This window comes from Meleagris gallopavo, chromosome 7 (assembly GCF_905368555.1).
Source record: "Meleagris gallopavo chromosome 7, MGAL_WU_HG_1.1, whole genome shotgun sequence".
In the NCBI taxonomy this organism is placed as follows: domain Eukaryota; kingdom Metazoa; phylum Chordata; class Aves; order Galliformes; family Phasianidae; genus Meleagris; species Meleagris gallopavo.
In genome coordinates, this window is record NC_139410.1 from 3,306,945 (window position 1) to 3,326,739 (window position 19,795).

At 37.8% G+C, this 19,795-nt stretch overlaps 1 long non-coding RNA gene across 1 annotated transcript in view; it reads left to right on the forward strand.

The window, feature by feature from the left end:
* The window catches only part of LOC104911625 (uncharacterized), a 231,466-nt gene that overhangs the window by 98,956 nt on the left and 112,715 nt on the right, over positions 1-19,795 (forward strand). Inside the window, exon 13 of the long non-coding RNA XR_014884394.1 lies at positions 7,863-8,002. This is a non-coding gene — a long non-coding RNA (uncharacterized LOC104911625). The remainder of the gene's footprint in view (positions 1-7,862; positions 8,003-19,795) is intronic.

Sequence of the window (19,795 nt, forward strand, 5' to 3'; positions counted from 1 at the left end):
CCCCTTAGGTATGGGTATGCCACTTTATTTTCAGAGATCTACATCCTTTACGTTATTTGCTAGTCATACTTCCAGGTTAGTTTCTACCTGGTTTCCTTTCTTTCCTGCAGTTGCTTTGCTGACACCATTAAAACAAAATATTCCATATAATAGAGGCCAGAATTAAAGCTTCTCCAGATAACTCTCATCTCTGTTGTAGCGTCTCTTAGGACATGCAGGATTTTATCTGAGGGTGCAAACGACTTCATCCAGCTCTTGATATGGATACTGGAAAATCAGTCATGATCATTGAACTCTTTTCTGCAATAAGCATTTTTTTTTCCCCCTATTCTTTCTTCTAAATACAGAAAATGGTGATGCGCAATGCACATATTCGTTGTGCTTGTTTCCTCTTAAGGGAAGGCAGCAATTAAGGATTTTCCTCTCCTTTATAGAATACCAGTTCTGACATGCTACCATTTGAAGGGGAGCATTGTTGCAGCTGAGCTACATTTATCTTATGTAGATGACTTTGTTGTTGTTGTAGGCAGGTGAACAAATATAATTTGATGCTTGGAGTTTTTTCAAGTGGAGCCATTTATTGAATGGTTGTAATTCCTAAGTGATGTTTGTGGAAAAGCTTTTTTTCTGCAGTTTTCTGTGTGGTGAAACATGGATGTCCTTTGCCCGCACATTGATAACAAAGCCAATGAATGTAATTGCTCGTTTTTTTGTAATGAGGAGAGAAGGAAAAGAAGGAGAGAAGAAATACAAATTATGCTTCTTTTTATGTCATTTGGGGAGTTTTTTTTTTTTTTTAAACCAAAACTTTGTTTTCATTCTTACCAACCACCATCACCTTTTTTTTCTTATTTTAGCTTTAGAAACGGCCACTTCTCTCTTTTGTTGCAGTGTTTTTGTGTTGTCATTGCAGCAGGTGCACTGCTGTGATGGGGCAAAGGGCTGCTGCTTGCAGTGGCTGTTTTGTTTGAGGGTCTGTAGAGAAGGCTGACCAAACTGGGAGAGCTTCAGAAGGCTACTGAGTGATACAGAGGTTTCAGGAGGCCATTTCTCTTTTATCCAGTTGATAGCAATAGTTCTCTTTGAAGAGTTATTCTGTGCCACTGTCAGACACAGCAAGCACAGCTCAGAATTTCTCTGTCAGCAGTAAACAATACGTAAGGCATGAGATACCTCGTAATGAGTAAGAGGGCAATATAAACCAAATCTGCATTCCACTGCAAGGATAGAGGCTGTTAATACACGAAGAATCTTTCCAGACCTGAAGTTCTTCTTCTGCTTCAAGACAGATAGAAGTAGAGCAATATGGTAAGATTTGCCCTAATTCTGCACCAGCTATTCTTTTTCTAGGAAATGTAACCATTTCTAACCCAAACTATGTCCTCTAAAGACTCTTCATTCGTCTTATACCTTCACACAAATGAAAAAATCATTCACAGAGCTGGATCTGAATCAATCCTCTTTCACAAATTCCTTTTATTTCTGAGTTTGAATTGCTTTTCTGATACTCCATGAAAATGAGAAACTCAGAATGCTCATTTGGAAAGAAAAAAAAACTTATTTTCTGTACTAAATCAGTTGTAAACATTTTTACATAAGAATGAAACAAAGGAAGGCAATGGGCTGCAAAATAAAGACTATTTAGAACTTCTTTGTTCATAGTGAAAAAGGGACATGTACAAATTTGTTTTGTTTCTCTCTTTCAGAAAGAATTAGTTACCATAGCAACTAAAACATAGCATGACATATCCTTTGCTAGTCTGAATCTACAGAGCACTTTTTAAGAGAAAAAAAATGTCTTAATTAACATCTAAAAGAATTAAAGAGACAAGGTATTTCTGCACTGGAAGGAAACTGCACTGATACTCAGCTTTCGTTTGTAGATCTTGGATGAGGGCTGTATGAAGGCCCTGTTTTTTCATTAATGAAATTGGGCAGAAGGAGGAGATGGTTTTGGTTCTCTTTAGAGGCCAGTGAGAAAATCTATGACCTGCATCATGGAAATTTTGTCTGAAGTAGACTGAAGTCAAGTTAGTTGCAATAAATGATCACTTCTAATGCTAGAAAGCACTTACAGCATCTCAGTAAATGCTGCACATTAAGTGCATGGCCATAAACAAGACACTCAGCTTAACGATCTAAAATCTGGAACGACTCAGGAACCAAAGGTATGGGTCTTAATTTTTCTGACAGTTAGTCAGTGTAAGAAAAATAATACTTTCCTATTTTGGATACTGATGCCATAGATTATCTCTCCAGAGTTCCCTTGGCCCTGATTCCCTGGCTTGAAGTCGGTAGTGAATGAGGATTTTCCACATTCTTACTGTCTCACATTTAGCTGATAATGTCAAGAAAGCTGCTAACTCATGATATGTTACAGGTTGACAGAATATTCCCAAAAAGTATACGCTGCTCCTAATGGAAAGTCAAGTATGTGAGGTTGACTTCACACATGTGGGTGGTAGGCATAATTAAATAGAGGAAAACTGCCTGTCTAGAATGCCATACAGCAGTAACCCAATGTAGGAAAAGGCCTGGCTGGGTAATACATCTAATTCCTCCTCTAGATAAATTGGGCATAGGAAAAGGTATATTCTTCCTGATAAAACCCCATAGAGCACAGGAAAAAAAGTCGCTTGCTATGCCTGCTAGTTTATTTTCTGGGTTGTGGAAAACTAGTGATTGAACATTTTACAGCTCTTAGGAATTATTTTCAGATAACATTTATCTACTTCGTATCTAGATTCTTGCCTTAAAAGAAGAGTACTCAAAAAAGAAAAAATATCTGATGGTAGTCATACATAAGATTTTTATGTTTTTAAACTACCTGTGGTTCACATCCCAGGAAATTGAAATCCTGTATTTCCTGTTTTGTTCTTGTCCTTCTTTTCTAAGTAGTCTTCGTAACTTTTCTCTGTAACATCTGTTATCAGTTCTCTGAGCCTGTTGGACCCCTACTAAAGTAAGTTCACTATGCATTTACTGACGTTTGGAATTAGGCTCTCTTGCATATTTATTTTAATTAAATTAAAAAAAAAAAAAAAGCTTTTGGAAGATGTCTTTCTGGATCAGAACCAATAGGAAGCCTTTGAGCTAAATTTTCAAGTATATTTTTATTTTGCTCCATTGATGATCCTGCTGGTTGTGGGTCACTATGTGACCAAACACATTCAGGCAGCATCAAATCTTTTGTATGCAGTGTTTCTCCACACTGTGAACGTGGATTTCCTCTCTTGCTTAATGTTACAGAGACAATAGGTTATTTTACTTTTTACTCTGAAATCTGGGTTTGAATGAAGAGTCATTAAAAGGTTAATACCCCGTCTTACACTTTGAAAATACAAAATTCACTGCTCGTGTCACCTTCACATTTGTAGTCGTAAGTTTCAGCTGATGAATAAACAAACTGGAAAATATCACACAGGAAACATTCATGTGCAAAATGAAATTCCTATTATAGTACTTTGCCTTCAATGAAATATGCTTTGTAACTCTTCTTGTAGTGATACCTGCTGAGTTCTGTCAATGATGTGCTGAAATGCAGTTGTCTCTCATCCTTCTGTTTAGCCCTAGAAGAATGCAGTCCTTTTGATGAGACTTTGTGAAGTTTTTTGACAGAAAATGCTAGCGATTATTGAATTATTCAATTCCTTGATTGGAAACTGGTCTTGTGCCAGAATATGCTTGTTTGAGATTAAACAAACAAAAAACCTAATGTTGAATTGCTTTCAGCTAAGTTTTTTTTGAGTTACTTTGAATATGCACACTAGAAATTGACATCTTCAACGAGACTGTATAAAGAATCCTTCTTCTCTGTCTTCATAGTCCTCCAAGGCTTTCACAGAAGGCATTTGCACTCAGATAAAACTGCTTGAATCTGCGTCCCATGTCAGGACATCCAACAAGTCAAATGATTAGGAGATAACTTCACATATTTCTCTGACGTACTCTTAGTCCTGGCTTCCGACTCCAAAGCATTGCAAGGCTTTGGGTAACACACAACTACTTAGAGCTGCTCTTTCCCCTCAAAGTTATGCACAGCATCATTTTTAAGAAGCATAATTATGTTTGTTTTGCTTTATCTATGTGCAAGTAACCAACTCTGATGTCCGTTTCTTTTAACCCGGATATTTTTTTGTCTAATTTTCTGGTGGAAAAAAAAAACATTAGATTATTTTTTATAATTCTGCAGTTTAAGCGTTATATTAATTTGCACATCACTGTCGTCTAGGAGCTGAGGATAAGAAGAGCTTAAAATGATGTTACTCATATGACATGAAACGTTCCTTAAATCCGTTCCCATTAAATTGCAGACTGTTGCCAGAGATGTTCATTTCTGATACCGTATGCTTAGTGAAAACAAATGTATGTAATTTCTTGTTTAGCCAAGTATGCTCTAGAAAAGGATGGCAGAAAAGAGAGAGAGAATTAAGATTTCCAGAGCTAGGGCTTGTTTGCTTGCTTGTTTCCAAGACTAGAGAAACAAATCTTGGCTTTGCTTTGGGGGTAAATTTTTCTTGTGGCACAGTTAGCTTTTCTACTTAGCCTGTACATAGGTCGCTCTGAAAGTAATGCTTCCTATTTATTTCCATGGAAACTAGAACAGATACAAAGAGCACAAGAATACTGTTTGATCGAGCAAATTCTTGGCTACAAAACACTATTTTTCAGCACATTTACCACCACTAGCTGATTTGTATGAATGAGCTGATCAAGACGCTCTTCATTTTGTGATGCAACAGCTGTGCATGGCGATCCAGATTGCAGCAGATTGTCTTTCACATCACTGTCAGCACTACTGAAACACACCACCCACTGCCTCACTGTGCTCACATCCACTGTTTGGTCTCCATAAGCATTCAGCAAGCATACTGGGTGCCGTTTTTTCCACATGGAGGAATTCAATTCCACCCTTTTGCTTTCTGTGCACTTCTATGTCAGCCTGCCCCTCTGCTGCCATCTGTTGCACAGCAACAAAATGTAGCAGAATATTGGTGGGAAGGTTTAGCCTCCACTGAGTATATACCAGTATACCAACATTTGCCTCTGACATGGGCCAACAGAATAAAATAGGAGGCAGCCCTTGCATTTTTGGCTTATGAAGTGAGCCTTATCAGTTTTATTTCAAATTGTTAAGACAGGTTGGAAGTGTGCCATGCTGAGTACCCTGCTTTGTTAGCTATAGCTGACTTTCTTGGAAGTATTTCTGAAAATCGTTATCTTAACGTCTACGTTTCAAGTGAAATTGAGCAGCTCTGTTGTCTTTGAATCAGATGGGCACACACATGGTGCAGCACTGACAAGATGCAGCTCTGGACTTAATTTCAGTCTGTTTTAATGTAATGCTCTAGAAGGTGTGCCTGCAGGCTCCAAATCTCTCCCAGTTCATGTCTCTATTACTGATGGTGTTATTGTGTTGCTTTTAGTATTTTCAGCTAATGTTAACTCTGAAGGATGATTTTACTTATGTGCTCCCATTACACGCTAGGTTCTTCAATGGAGTGACCAGGACAGAGGATCCCCATGGGGAAAAATAGTAGCAGGACATTTTTTCTTCCCCTGGGATCCATTGAGCACAGTCAGGGAAAGACCATCTTGGAGGACACAAGTGATTCACAGTAGCAGTTAGGATTCTACAGCAAGGAGCAGCATCAGAGGGGATTAAATAAATGAGGCTCCTGGGGGCTGGAAAGGACTGGGCAGAATTTGCTTCAACTCAGAATTTCAGTGGAAATGAAGATTGCAGAAGGCAGAGTTGCTTATAAATCCTTTTTCTATTTTTACTTGCCCAGTTGCTTCTCCAGCATTAAATATGTTGGCCTATATTCCAACGCAACTCCTTCTAGCTTAAAATCCTTTTAATCTTTTTGGGAGGACATAAAGGGCAGCCACAAAAAGAGGAAAAGTTTGCACAGGCCCACCCCCAAGTTCAGGGCAGTTTGTTGTTCTGCAGCACTGCTCTTTAACAACGTGTCACCTTTTATCTTCATCAGTGAATGTTCAGGCCACCTTTCCTATTCAACAACTGAGCTCAATTTTTGACCTAGCATCAAAATGCAGAAAACTTCTAGGCTTCAGTTTTTGTGTATCCTGATGTAAAAGGACAGCCATTGTCTTCTTACTGCAGCCACTTACATCGGCTCAGTTATGTTAAAAGTGTTCTCTTTCACACTTTATTCTGCCAAGTTTCAAAACTTGCCTCTTATGTAAATGGAAATTTTAAATATGTACTTCTAAATTAATTTCATTTCAATATGGCTTACTCTTAAATTATAACATTTGTAATTTCGGCAAGGTTAAGAAACTTGATTAGCTAAACATTTGTGTCTTTCACTGTTTTGAAGAATCTGAGCGACTCATTCCTTTATTATTGAGAGAAAAAGATGGATGTTAACTTCAAGCTCGTGCTCTAAGTGGGTGAACTGTTGTATTAACCTTTTTCCCAGTTATATTATTTCTCAAGAATAGAACTTCCATCATTGTTAATCTTTAGCTTCTGCATGTATCTATCTATTTCTGCAACATATTTTTTCCTCTGAAAAATTTTAAATGCAAACCTATGTGGCAGCTGTCATCTTACATGAAATGCAGCAATCTCCTCCTGCAGCTTTAGTACTCCTCCAAAAATACTCTGCACAGGGAAGTTGTTTTACCTGATTTATTGATGAACAGATTTACTGTAATCCTTCAAAACAGCAAATGTTTTGCCAGGTGTTGCAAAGGGAATCCTGTATTTCTAGCTAACCTCCTTTCATTGCCTTTTTATTTCTATTTTTTTACATACTCTCAGAGGGTTGGTATTTTTTGTTTGGGATTTTTGAGTTTTATTGTCGATAATGTATGGTGTTCAGGAATCACTGAGTCAGAAAGTGTGGCACAGGACAGTTTCATAGAGTGCAACTTGTAGCCAATTAATTTTATCAAATACAATCTATGCGGAATTTATCAGATACAATTAAATGCCTTGGATGACACATAAAAAGTGTATTTCTGTGAAGGATGTCACTGTGACTCAGTACATCTCTTTTAAATAAGAAAGAAACCCATGATTCTTATTCTTCCTTGTCTGTCTTTCTCTGGGCCTTTAGACTTGTTCTACACACCTAAAATGTATTTTCTTCATTATTTCTAGTTATACATAAATAAATACGGATTTGTTGGAAAAACATATCAATGATTTCTGATTTTACCTTAATAAAATTTTCAGCCTTCCTTTCCCAAACTCTGATTTATCTTCTTGCAAACCTGGTTAGTCATTTGAGGCATCTACACCACTCTCAGTTTGTTCCTTCTCTGTTGAAGAATTGTCTCTACTGCTGCCAGGTGAATACAATTGAAAACATTTGTGTTCTCTATTTAGCCCAGCTGGTGTTCTCCCCGACTGAAAAGGAAAAGAAGAGGATGCCAGTTTTTTTCTATAGATTTTTCATGAAGTAGAAGCCTGTTGCCAGGCAGGAATGTTGGAATGAAATCTTTGCAAGATAACTAGACTAGCAAGTTGGGAATTATGGTATACACTTGGCCATCAGGGCCTTCAGTACATGCACCCTAATTTGCAAAAAAGGTTTTCCAACTCTGCTGAAGAGCAAGATTGATACCTCCTTAATTGCTATATTATTCACGACTTCAATTACAATGGTTTACAGTTAGACATCTTCAACAGCATTAAAAAAAACAAGGTAAAAAGATAGAACTTGTAAATACGAAAAGGTTTAAAGTTTATATTCCTTGAAAATGTGCATAATTATTTACAAGCATAATTATGAGATAATGACTGGTAATCAATGGGATTGTTATAAGTAACTACAACTACGGTGTTTTTTTTTGTGACCAAGTTATATTTGTATTATTTATTCTTTCAGTGTAATGGAGCTTGCAGCAGGAGTACCTCTGGAAGATTGAAGTGTTGAGAATAAAGTCAGTGAGATAAAGCTTACTTTCTACCTTCATGAAAATATAATCACTTCCTGTTGTCTGAAATAGCACGCTAGCAAGAAATCAGGTAAGTTTAATTTAATTTTACAGTTTATTTCATGACTTTACTCACTGTTTCTTTAACATTACACTTGTATTTAAGAGTGAAGTCATTTTTCTCCTCTTCTTTAAGAGTGGGAAACTGCATTTTTTTAAAACTTGTGTATGAGTAGAGCAGTTCAAAAGGTGACTATTAAAGCAAAACCCAAGCCCCTGAGGAGTGAGGAGGAGTGTATATCTAATGTCAAGTAAGGAGTAAGGTTAATTTATATCTGCAGTACTTCTTCCCTAGTGCTTTAGGGAGAGTTTATGTTTCAGGTTATCGAAGTATTTTTCATCTGTGGAGGAGACTGCATTAGGGAGATGTAGATTTCAGAAGTTCGTGTTGTACAAATGGATTTGGTACAGTACAGCACTGTACTCTTGCACAAAATGTGTGTTGCTGATGTTTGAAACAGTTCATTTGAACTATATGCTGTTATCTGGATGGCGTAGCGAGTTGCTCGTGTAAAGTTGTGTGCACTGGTGTTGTTTAGAACACTCGTGTCTGGAAACTCAGTTATTTAAACTGTAGCGTTGGGACACCTTGTGCACCTACATATTTCCTAACATTAGCCTCAAATGTACTGTGTCATGGAATTCTAGCTTGAAATCAGTAAAAAAATATTTCATAGATGCAAATGTTTTTGTAAGATGTATTTGAAAAGCAAGGAAACATCTGTGTTAGTGAAACATAATAGCCATTACATATCCCTGCCTCAGCTCATTACAATGAACTCTCAGACTAGTGTTCCTCAACAATTTATGCTTATTTCTTCTGTTTTATGTACATTATTGCTCTGTAACTTGGCTAGCAAATCACTGTATATTGAATTATCTTTGCTGAATGTTCACGTGGAAATGAAGGCATTAAAATGGGTGGAAGCAGGCTTTCTTTTCAAGATTCAGCATGGTGCCAGAGCCTCTGTTGCCTGCTGCAGTGTTGTCAGCTCCCTCTGTGGGAGAGCTGCCCTCATTAACACAGCTTTGAGCCTGGAGACAGCACAGAGTATCTTCAAACAGCATCCACTGAATGGGGTTAGTTCATATGAATCAGTGGGTAGATCATAAAGTTCCTACTCCTGCTCAGTAATTAATGGAGCTAACTAGATTTTTCTGCACATCTCTCATATTTCCTGGTATTTTAGGAGTCTGTGTTGCCGTATGTTGGGTTTACTGCTCTCTGAGGGCTGAAATGGTACCACAGGCTCCTGTGGAGGCTGTGCTCCACCATGTAGGTGATGCCTCTTTGTGTTAATGCAACTAATAATGTGCCTACCTGGCAATAATTAATAAATGGCTTATGATTATATTATGAAAAAGATTACATTATGAAAAATTAGGTAACCCGATTGTGTGGCTTCTTTGAAGCAGCCTTACCCGGTGCATCTCTTTCATTTTCTAACCTGAAATCCACTTTCAAAAATGAATAGAAGGGTGTCTCAGACTTCCATGAAATCTTTCAGTGGCTCTTTTTATGAATAAGTTAAAACTGCTTTGTGTATGAATCTAATACAAACGAGCATAACCACCATCTGCTGCTTCCAGCCTGAGGTGCACTTTCTGTCCACCCGCCCTGTAGTCGGGTGATTCCCACTTCACTGGCTCTGAGGGTGTACCACAGGAACATGTGGTAACCAGAGGCTGACAAGCCTATGATGTGTTCACTCAGTAGTGGGGTAACCAGCTGAATACAGGAGTCACTCGGGGTAAACCAACGATGCTTCTGTGTGTATTTGTTCAGCTTAGATTTAACGGTGCTCTGGTTGTGCCTCCAGCATTTTGCTTGGAAAACCTGGTATGTACAGTTTGTTTGAATGATCTGCTGTAGCAGCTCAGAAAAGTTTAAAAGACAATGCTCTTAAGAATCTGAATGTTCACGTTAGATTGCACAAGCAGGAAAGCATTATTTGAAAGATAGTTTGAAGCATTGCTTGTTAGCTTTTTTTTTTTATATATAACTTAGAAATAGAGTTATAATAATATATAATAATTACATAAAATTATATAAAATTATATAATAAATAATATAGTATGTTATTATTATTTTACTGTAAGTTTATCTAGTACCATGACTATCTCCCTGATACGCATGAATTTATCTGCTAATGACATGTTATGTTTCAAAGATGTAGTATGGGACAGATGTAGATACAGTAAGTTTGCAGTGCTCCGAGCGTGACAGCTGGGCTTGGAACTGGGCCATAGCACATAGCACTTGTATCAAAAACAGTACCACAACTTACCTTACTCAGGCTTTGCTATCAAAAAACCTGCTATACACTCATGTAGCTGGGGTAAAGTAACACAACAAGGGTAAAGTAAAGTAACACAAAGTATGGATTCAAAATTAAATTGAGGAAAAGCAACAAAGATTAAACATTTCCCAATTTGCTTTCTGAGTTCATTCAGAAAATCTTTCTTTGAGCAATTTTGTTTTCTTTGTACTGAACATGTATGATTTGTAAAGAGGATTACTTTGCTGTTTTCATGGTGATCACTGCCATGTTTCGTTTATACGCAGGTGTGGGCTCTGAGCGCAAAGAACATCTTCCATGCTTTTTGATTTCTGTGAGCAGGCTTTCCAACCATTACCAGAATTTGCAAGAGGAATTTTTCTGGGGATTCTGATCTCTCTTTCTTGCTGTTGTTTATGTTTAAGCACGAGGTATTTTCAATTGAACCATTTATTGACAGCTATTCTCACTTGAAAGAGAGAATAGAATCCATTACTTTTACAGCTACTCACATATGTATTTTTGTCATATTCATCTTTATACATAATTTAGATTTATCTAGACTTGTAATGTAGTGACTTGTCATTACCAGCAACTGCTGGTTAGTTAACAGGTTGTGTACAGACAGCTGTCCTGTGCACCTCCAAGATTGTGATACAAGACCAGATGCTAACAGGGAATTTCCAGCTGTGAGGCTGGAAACAAGATGTCAAATTATCCACTTATCTTTTGGCACCAGGATTTGAATTCTGTGTTTTTTCTCGTGAAAACTTCCTTCCTTCCCCCCAAATAACATACTACGTAATACGCTACTTAGTTATTTTTTTTCTTCCCACTTTAATGATCTCTTTCTGAAAGCCTTATTTATTGTTTTGAATTAACTAGAAAATTAATCATTTTGGGAAATGCATGCTAAAATTTAGAATCATGATTAATCAATAAAATAGATAAAACTTACTCTAAACCACTTCTGGCTGTTTAAGCCATCCCTGCATGTGCAATGACCACCTCCCTTTTTTTTTTTTTTCTTGTGCTTCTAATGGAAATTTCTGTAAAGAAAGACAACATAAGTTTTTGGCTGTTCATTTTCACAGGCAACCTGACAGACGAGTGCAGTGCAGCAAAAGTTGTCCATGATATCACATACAAAATGTAGAAATGAAGGATCATTTATCAGGCTTTCCCTTGTCTATTTTATTCAGATGACTTTTGATAATGTGTGCTAAAGTTAAATTGAGATTAAAAAGCACTTTTTTGTAGATACTTTTTTTTTTTTTTTTGAGCAGTGTGAATAGCACAATTGAATACTCATATAAACATTCTTAGTTTAAGAGGTACAGTACAATAGCCAGGAAGCTCATGTATATTTGCCTTATTGAAGGCACATTGTCTGAGAAATATGGAGTATAATTTTTCCTTAAAGCATCTCGGCACATTCAGACAGATAAATGATGCACAACTTCAAGTACAGTTTGACTTTTTGACAGAAAAATCAAACTCGTTTCTGAAGCTCATTTCCTTTTTCAAAAATAGCACACATTAACCGCTAGCACCTTTAACAAGCTGGAAGATCCTCAAATCTATTTGGTAAATAACTCTCAACTTCAAACAAAATACTGCAGTAATTTCTGTCAGCGTTGTGAATGAGTGTGCCTCCTATAGAACTGATGAGCATGATCACAAATTTTCTCTTAACAGTGAGGCATATGGTATGTTTTGTAGTTATACATTTCCTTGCTATTAGCTCTTTGGCACAGTTTTAAACTTGTTTCAATATAGCATTATGTCTGGAAGTATAGAGAATTTATTGGCTAAAGTATATTAAGTGTGTTTAGCAAAACTTGTGTTTAAAGCAATGATAAAGGAGATGGTATAGCACATGGTCTCAACTTTTTAACACGCGGACCCTCTTGTGGAAAGTGATGGTAACAAAATGTATGTATTTATGTATATATATGAAGGCTACTCTGAAAGTAATGCCTCAATTTATTATATTGACCCAAAATGTCAGAAACGGATGGTGATGGTATGGCAGTAGAAGTTGAACCGTCCCACCAGTATTCCGTTACATTTTGGTGCCATGTGGCAGACGACAAGAGAGGGGCAGTCTGACAGAACGGCGTCTGACATGGAAGTGTGAATGAAGGAGGTGTGTCACTGAATTCCTTCGTACTGGAAAAAATGGAACTGACTGACATGCATTGTCACTCGCTGAATGTTTATGGAGAGCAAACAGCGGATGTCAGCACAGTGAGGCAGATGGTGGTGCGTTTCATTAATGGTGACAGTGACACAAAAGATAAGCTACATTCTGGATGGCTATGCAGATTTTAAAAGCGCAGCATGTAGGCTCTTGCTGATTGCTGGTGAAAGTACATAGCTAATGGCGGTGTCTATGTTCATAAACAGTGTTTTGTAACTGAGAACTTGCTCTATCCAATGGTGCTCTTGCACTCCTTGTAGCTGTTGTAGTTCCCATAAAAATAAAAAGGAGGCATTACTTTTGGAGCAAGCTAAATGTAAATTTTGCCTAGACAACAATAACATATCCACTGCAGACAGCAGTGAGGCTCGTGTGCCTTACCTCTCTCCCTAAGAGGATCATGGAGTGGATCCTCCTGGAAGAGATGTTAAGGCACATGCAAGATGAGGAGGTGATCTGAGGCAGCCAGCATGGCTTCAAAAGGGAGATAAGTGCCTGACTAACCTAACTGCCTTATGCTATGGTGTAACAGCATCAGTGGACAAAGGAAGAGCAGTTGATTTCATCTGTCTGGACTTGTGCAAGGCCTTACACATGGTCCCATACAACATCCTTATCTCTAAGTTGGAGAAATCTGTATTTGAAAGCTGGACTATTAGGTGGATTAGAAATTGATTGGATGGTCATAGCCAGAGTTGCTGTCAATGACTTTATGTTCAGATGGAGACCAGTCATGTGTGGTGTCCTTCAGGGGTCTGTCTTGGGACTAGTGCTCTTCAACATCTTTATCAATGATACAGACAGTAGGACTGAATGTACACTCAGCAAGTTTGCTGACAGCACTAAGCTGAGTGGTGCAGTTGGCACAACAGAAGGGAGGCACGCCATCCAGAAGGAACCTGGACAGGCTTGAAAAGCGAGCCCTTGAGAATCTAACGAGGTTCAACAAGGCCAAGTGCAAGGTGCTGCACTTGGGTCGAGGCAATCCTAGACACTAGTACTGACTGTGAGAAGAATGCACTGAGAGCAGCCCTATGGATGAGGACCTGGGGGTCCTGATGGATGAAAAGTTGGACATGAGCCAGCACTGTGCTCTTGAAGCCTGGAATGCCAATAGTATCCTGGGCTGCATCAACAGAGGGGTGGCAGCAGGGCAAAGGAGGTAAATGTCTCCCTCCCTTCTGCTCTCATGAGCCCCTATCTGAAGTCCTGCAACCAGATCTGGTGACCCCAGCACAAAATGTACGTGGAGCTGTTAAAGCAGGTCCAGAGGAGAGCTGTGAAGATGATCAGAGGGCTGGAGCACCTGTCCTATGAAGAGAAGTTGAAGGAGCTGGGTTTCTTCAGTCTGGAGAAGAGAATCTATCGGAATCACAGAATCATAGGGTTTGGATTGGACATCTGGAGATCATCTAGTCCAACCCCTTTGTTAAAGCAGGTTTCCTACAATAGGTTGCACAGGAAAGCATCCAGGTGGGTTTTCGTTATCTCCAGAGGAGACTCCTCAACCTTTCTGGGCTGTCTGTTCCAGCTGTCTGCTCCATCACCCTCTAAGTAAAGTTCTTTCTAGTGCTGATATTTTACTTCCTATCTTCTAGTTTTATAACTTTTGCCCTTTCTTCTGTTGCTGGGCTCATCCACTTGTCACCCACCTTTTATTTGTCAGCATTGATAGGATCTATCAGTCTTCTCCAGACTGAAAAGCCCCTGATCTCTCAGCCTTTCCTCATAAGGGAGACGCAGAAGGCTCCTAATCACATTTGTGGCTCTCCACTGGACCTTCTCTAGAAGATCCCTGTCTGTCTTGAATTGGGGAACCCAGAACTCGACCCAGAGTTCCAGATACGGCCTCACCAGGGCAGAGTAGACAAGAAGCAGACCTTGCCATGACTGCTGGCCTTGGAGTAGGTATTACAGATAAAGGAAAAAAATGAAAAGAGAAGAAAATAGAAATTTTCTTAGAGTTTCAACTCAGGTCAAGAGAAATAAATAATTAGCACTGGTCTTCTTTCCCTCCAGCAAGAAATAATCTTTTAATTAAATCCAAAAGCTCTTTTTAAGAAGCTTTTTCTCACTGGCCATGTATTGATGACCTCTTCCCTAATTTTACAATGGTTTCAACTGGCTTTTCAATCACTGATATAGCTATAAGAAGCAAAACATCTCTTTCTAACCCCATTATGGTGAATGCTTTGAATTTTATTATTCATTTTTAATGGGAAGAAGCTGAACTCCCTCTGGAATTATGAAAGGTAGAAGTTTTAAGTATCAGAGGTGGAAGGCTGCCACAGAGTCATGCCTTCACTAGACAGTCTGATAAAAGGATTACCTTGTACTTGCGCAACAAGAGAAAGATTGGGAATGCCCATTATTATTTTTAGTTAAGGAACAAAATAAATTGTTTACATTTAAATGGGTTGGTTTTAGGGGTTGGCTTGTTTGTTTTAATTTCTTACCATCGCATGTTGTCATAAATAGCCAGTGAACAAACTTACATGGGAAATGGAAGCTTGACCAGCAGTTCAGTTGGATCTAAAGCTTCTTCAGAAAGTGATCCTTCAACAAGACCAGTAACCAGGAAGCTGGTGAAATAGGGGAGAAAAAGAAAGAAGGAAAAGCTATAGATGTAATCAGTTAAATATAGAGTAGTTGTATTGTCCTTAACTTCCAGCCACTACTTGGACTGATACAGAAGCTAGAATGCTATTTTCATTAATCAACAAAAAGACACTATGTGAGAAAGGATATGATTGTATTAGCAAGGTTTATGTCAAGAACTGCTTGTGGCTGCTGATTTCTGGGGATAGTTTTCTTTAAAGACCCCATGTTGAGCTATATTTGCTTCCATTGAAGATTACAGGCTACTGCAATTGATTACATCCACAATTTGCACTTTACAGCATCCTAACACTTCAAATCAAACATCGAAAGGGTCCATTCCAGGGTCTGAGGGCCTGAGCTGGAGGGGAGGCATGAGAATACAGTTCCTCTGATCTCAGTACTTAGGTTGATTTACTCTACCCGGGGAACTTTTAGCTGGCTTACACTGTCTGCAACACTCTGTTAAGTAGTCTTGGTATAGCTGCACTACTGAGAGAGAAGAACTTTTGATTGTTCTCTTGGCTGTATTTTCCCTTTGCCTAAAGTTAAGTCATAAAGGTTGAAGAGAATACTTATTTTTTTGTGTGAAGAACTTCCTTAAAAAAAATAGAAAGCAGGGGATCATTTCTCTGCTTTAGTGTTGCTAGGATAATGATCAGCCAGCATTAAAATTGTTTTTTGTAATCCTTATCATCATTAGGTGTTGGGAAATTTCTGATACTACAATCTGCTAAATGTTTCTTTTAATAATAGCCTACAGCTTTTCGGACCCAAGTTATGCACTGTAAACTAAACAAAGTGGCTGAAAATTGAGGGGGAAAGTGATGTCACCTTGACCATTCGGGGGCTTTGCAACCTTTTTTAAAGAAAGCTTGTGATTGTTTCTTGAACAAGCAGTCACTCTCTCTATTTTATTTTTTTTTTAATTAATTTTAGTGACTTACTGAAAGCTAAAGAAAATTGCAGTACAAAGAAAGGGAGACGTTAACGGGAGAGCAAAATAGTCATTTGATACAGGTCCTGAATGAAAGCTATTTAACTGTACGGACTTGCATTGCCTGTATTCCCTTTGCACTGTTGTGAGATTAACCATTCAGGTGACGGCATGAGTGAAGCTGTATGATTAGCTCCGTGATTCATAAGGACCTTTCCCCGTTTAGATGCTTTTGTGAATGTTTTACATTCTATAGTTTAAGCAGAAATAGGCTGAGGGGCTCTAGGGGAAAGCAGAAGTTATGAAATACGTTAAATTCAACTGAGGACAAGGAAAGATGAAGGCAACATATATGTGCTCCTGTACAGTGCAAGAATAAGAGAAGCCTCTTATATCTCTGATAAAATATTGAGAATCTTGCATGCTTTCCTAATCAACTTACGGAAATTATTATTTAGAGTGTAGCATGCAGTGATAGACGGTGATGGTTCAGTTTTCTGAAGCTTGTAGTGGACTCAAAAGCCATGTGCTATAGGAGAACCAGTAGTGCCTGTTCTAGTAGATCTTAATTTTCAGTATTGTAACTAATGCTCTGAATTTCTGAGTGTTTTTCATTAACTGCTGCTGGTTTCAGAGGTTACTGGTTAAACATTCCCCTTAGGTTCTGGACAGAGAAGACCAAATTCTAATTAAAACCAGAGAAATGACTATTGAAGACATTTCTGCATGTCTTTACTAGCACAAAAGCTGATGTGAGGCTGTCACTTCTGTCTAATTTGAAAAATCTATACTTGCTGGCCCATCAGCCAGGGACTCTGAGATCTCAGAAAAATTTTGCAACTTGATGTACAGTAGACAATAGTAACACATGCTGCTTGACTGCTTGTTTAATGAAAAGTCCATTTCCCAACCTGCTACTTCAGCTCTTCTAACCCCACTGGAAAACTGGGAAGATCAGCATTATTTAATCGCAGCTACTCCCTCAAAAACAAAAAAAAAAGAGGTGTATATTTTATGGTAGACATTGATATGTATTGACAGAAACACATCTTACACAATTAAGGGCTGTTTTAATATTGAAATAATTCTTCAGAGCTGCCATCTTATCTGTCTGCACTTGTTCTGAAGGGTGTATTAACTGAAGCTATCTGGTCAACCGGCACTGTGTGTACCAAGGTAGTGGTCTTCTACAGTGGTTTGCCATATTTCTGCACATGTCTCTACACATCTGTGATCATTTGACTTTCCTTTTATCCCATACTTGCAAAATTACCAGTAAGGTCCAAGTGAAATTTGAAAAGCTCTTCAAAATGTAACCCAAATATCTGGGGAAATCATTTATTTATTTATTTTACATTTGACACTGTAATGTAAAGTAACTTTTCCAAACATTAGATTCGGTGTTTTTGTATATTTTGTATGTCTGTGTCAATTTTTCCCCCTTTATTTCACTGTAATAACAGGTAATTAAGAGAGAAACAGTATCCCCCCTCATTTTTCATCTTGGTGTTTGGAGGAAACAGTTAAGCTATCCAAATTCTTGATTTCCAAAGAATTTAGAAATAAAATTTCTAGAACTAAAATGCACGGAGCTGTAAATAAATTGCCAGATGTTCTGTGGTCATTTCTTGGCTTGACTACTTGACAAATAGTCTCTTGTACAGATTGAAAGTGCTAGGTATCACCTTTTCAATTGAGCTTTTACAGTGCCTGGGAATATTTGTGTTTCTTCCAAAACATCTAAGTATTCACTTAACTTTGTTTTTCACAGTGCTTTCTGTTTTTAAAAATATCTGAATGATTACATGAAACATGACTGCTCAGGCTGTAAAAGGAAGCAAAAAATATCTGGAAAGTACTTAATTATTAATATTATTTTAAAGCATAGTTTAAAAAAAAAACAAACACCCACAAACATAATGAAATTCAACTTTCCTATATTTTCTGGAGTCAAAAACTACAACTAGTAAGGAAGAAATACTTGAACAATTCCCTTTTTACAGATATGAATTCAACTTTCTTGTTGAAAATATGTTATGTTGAAAATAAGTCAGCAAGGCACTCTAAATACATTCAGCATTGAGTTCTGTGGGTAAAATTCTTCCAAAGTTAGAGGAGTGACAATTTTGCTTGATTTCAGTGGGTGATACTGCTTCTCATATGGTCCTGGAAATTACCCTTAGAACTGGCACAGATAAACTGACTAAATTTATTGATCAGTTTGACTAAGAGGAAGTTGCCTTATATTAAATGTTATCTAGACACACATAGAGACACGTTTCCTATCAGAGGAAGAAGCTAAGTAATTGCTTAGCTTGGTTGGCTGCGTGATCAGATGGGAAGATGTGCTGAGGAGTATTGCTAGGGTAAGTGAGGCTTGGTAGGTGCGTGTTAGCATCACTGCATTCCATTCCCAGTGAGATGTATTTTCCTGAAGTTAAATTGTGCTTAGGTGAAAGTCAGTCATCTAATTAGTACAGTTTTTTCTCCCTGTATATTAATTTTAATGAACACAAACCACCAAATCCCCTAAAGCTTCAGTAGAGGTGTATACATACTACGTCTCAGCATTTTTATGTAGACATGATCAGCTTTGCTGGATCTGCAGAAACAAAGCTTTTCATACAGCAAGCATGGACAAGCATCGTGTTCCAAAAGATGAGCAGAACTGGTTTAATAGCATACTTGTAACTTACACTGCATGGAACAAATTATGTCATGCTAAGCAAAATGAAGAATTAATTGGGATGCAACATATATTCCATCCCCCCCCAAAAAACTTTCTTATCACTTTACTTCTTAAAGCATCTAACTTAGTAGCTTTCTGTATAAAAACATGTATTTATTGGTAAATATATCTCTGTAAAGAATGTTTTGAGCAGAACAGACAAATCTTCTGTAATAATTGTGTGTGTGCATATATAGAAAAGAATTTGTCTTTGGAGTAGAAAGCATTTGTGCTACTGTAGAATTTGTGTTTACCAACATCTTTGAATATGGTGTGTGCTCATAGTATGCCACTTCAATAGCATTGCTATTGCAGAGGAAATAAAAAATATATACTTATATATTTTTCTGATGTCAGGTGGGAGCTTTCCAATTGTTATGGCTGATTGTGTCTAAAAGCAAGTCTGAAGTCTTGCTTTTAAATAATCATGCATCTCTTCATGAAGGTGCAGGAACAGATCTTTGGCTGATAATAGTTGGCTTTAGCACTATAGATTTGTATCATTAATGAGGTGGGGCTAGTAGTCACAGTAATCAGATCATGTTTTCTAGTAACAAATTGTATTTGACAGCCTTCAATTAAAAAAAAAATGTAGGAGAAGGTTAACAATTACCTTTAACCTAGCTAACTTACACTGTGATCCTATTTATTGGGTCCTTTTCTTGACTTACTATGACTAGCAAGCAACAGAACAGACTGGAAATGCTGCTTTTGCCTATGCCTACTTACTCATAGGTTGCTCCAAAATTAAATCCTCCTGTTTATTACTGTGGAAGCTACAGCAGATGCAACGAGTGCAAGAATGTCATGGGATAGAGAAAATTCTTAGCTACTAAGCACTATTTATTAACATAGACATCACCATTAGCTATGCATTTTCACCAGCAATCAACAACAGCCTGCATGCTATGCTTGTAAAAAATAAATAAATAAAAAATTAAAAAAAAAAATATCTGCATAGCCGTATACTGTGCTGCCATCTGTCACACAGCAATAAAATGTAATGAAATATTCATGGGAAGGTTCAACCTCTGCTGTCATACCAGCAACATCCACCTCTGATGTCGTGGGCCAACACA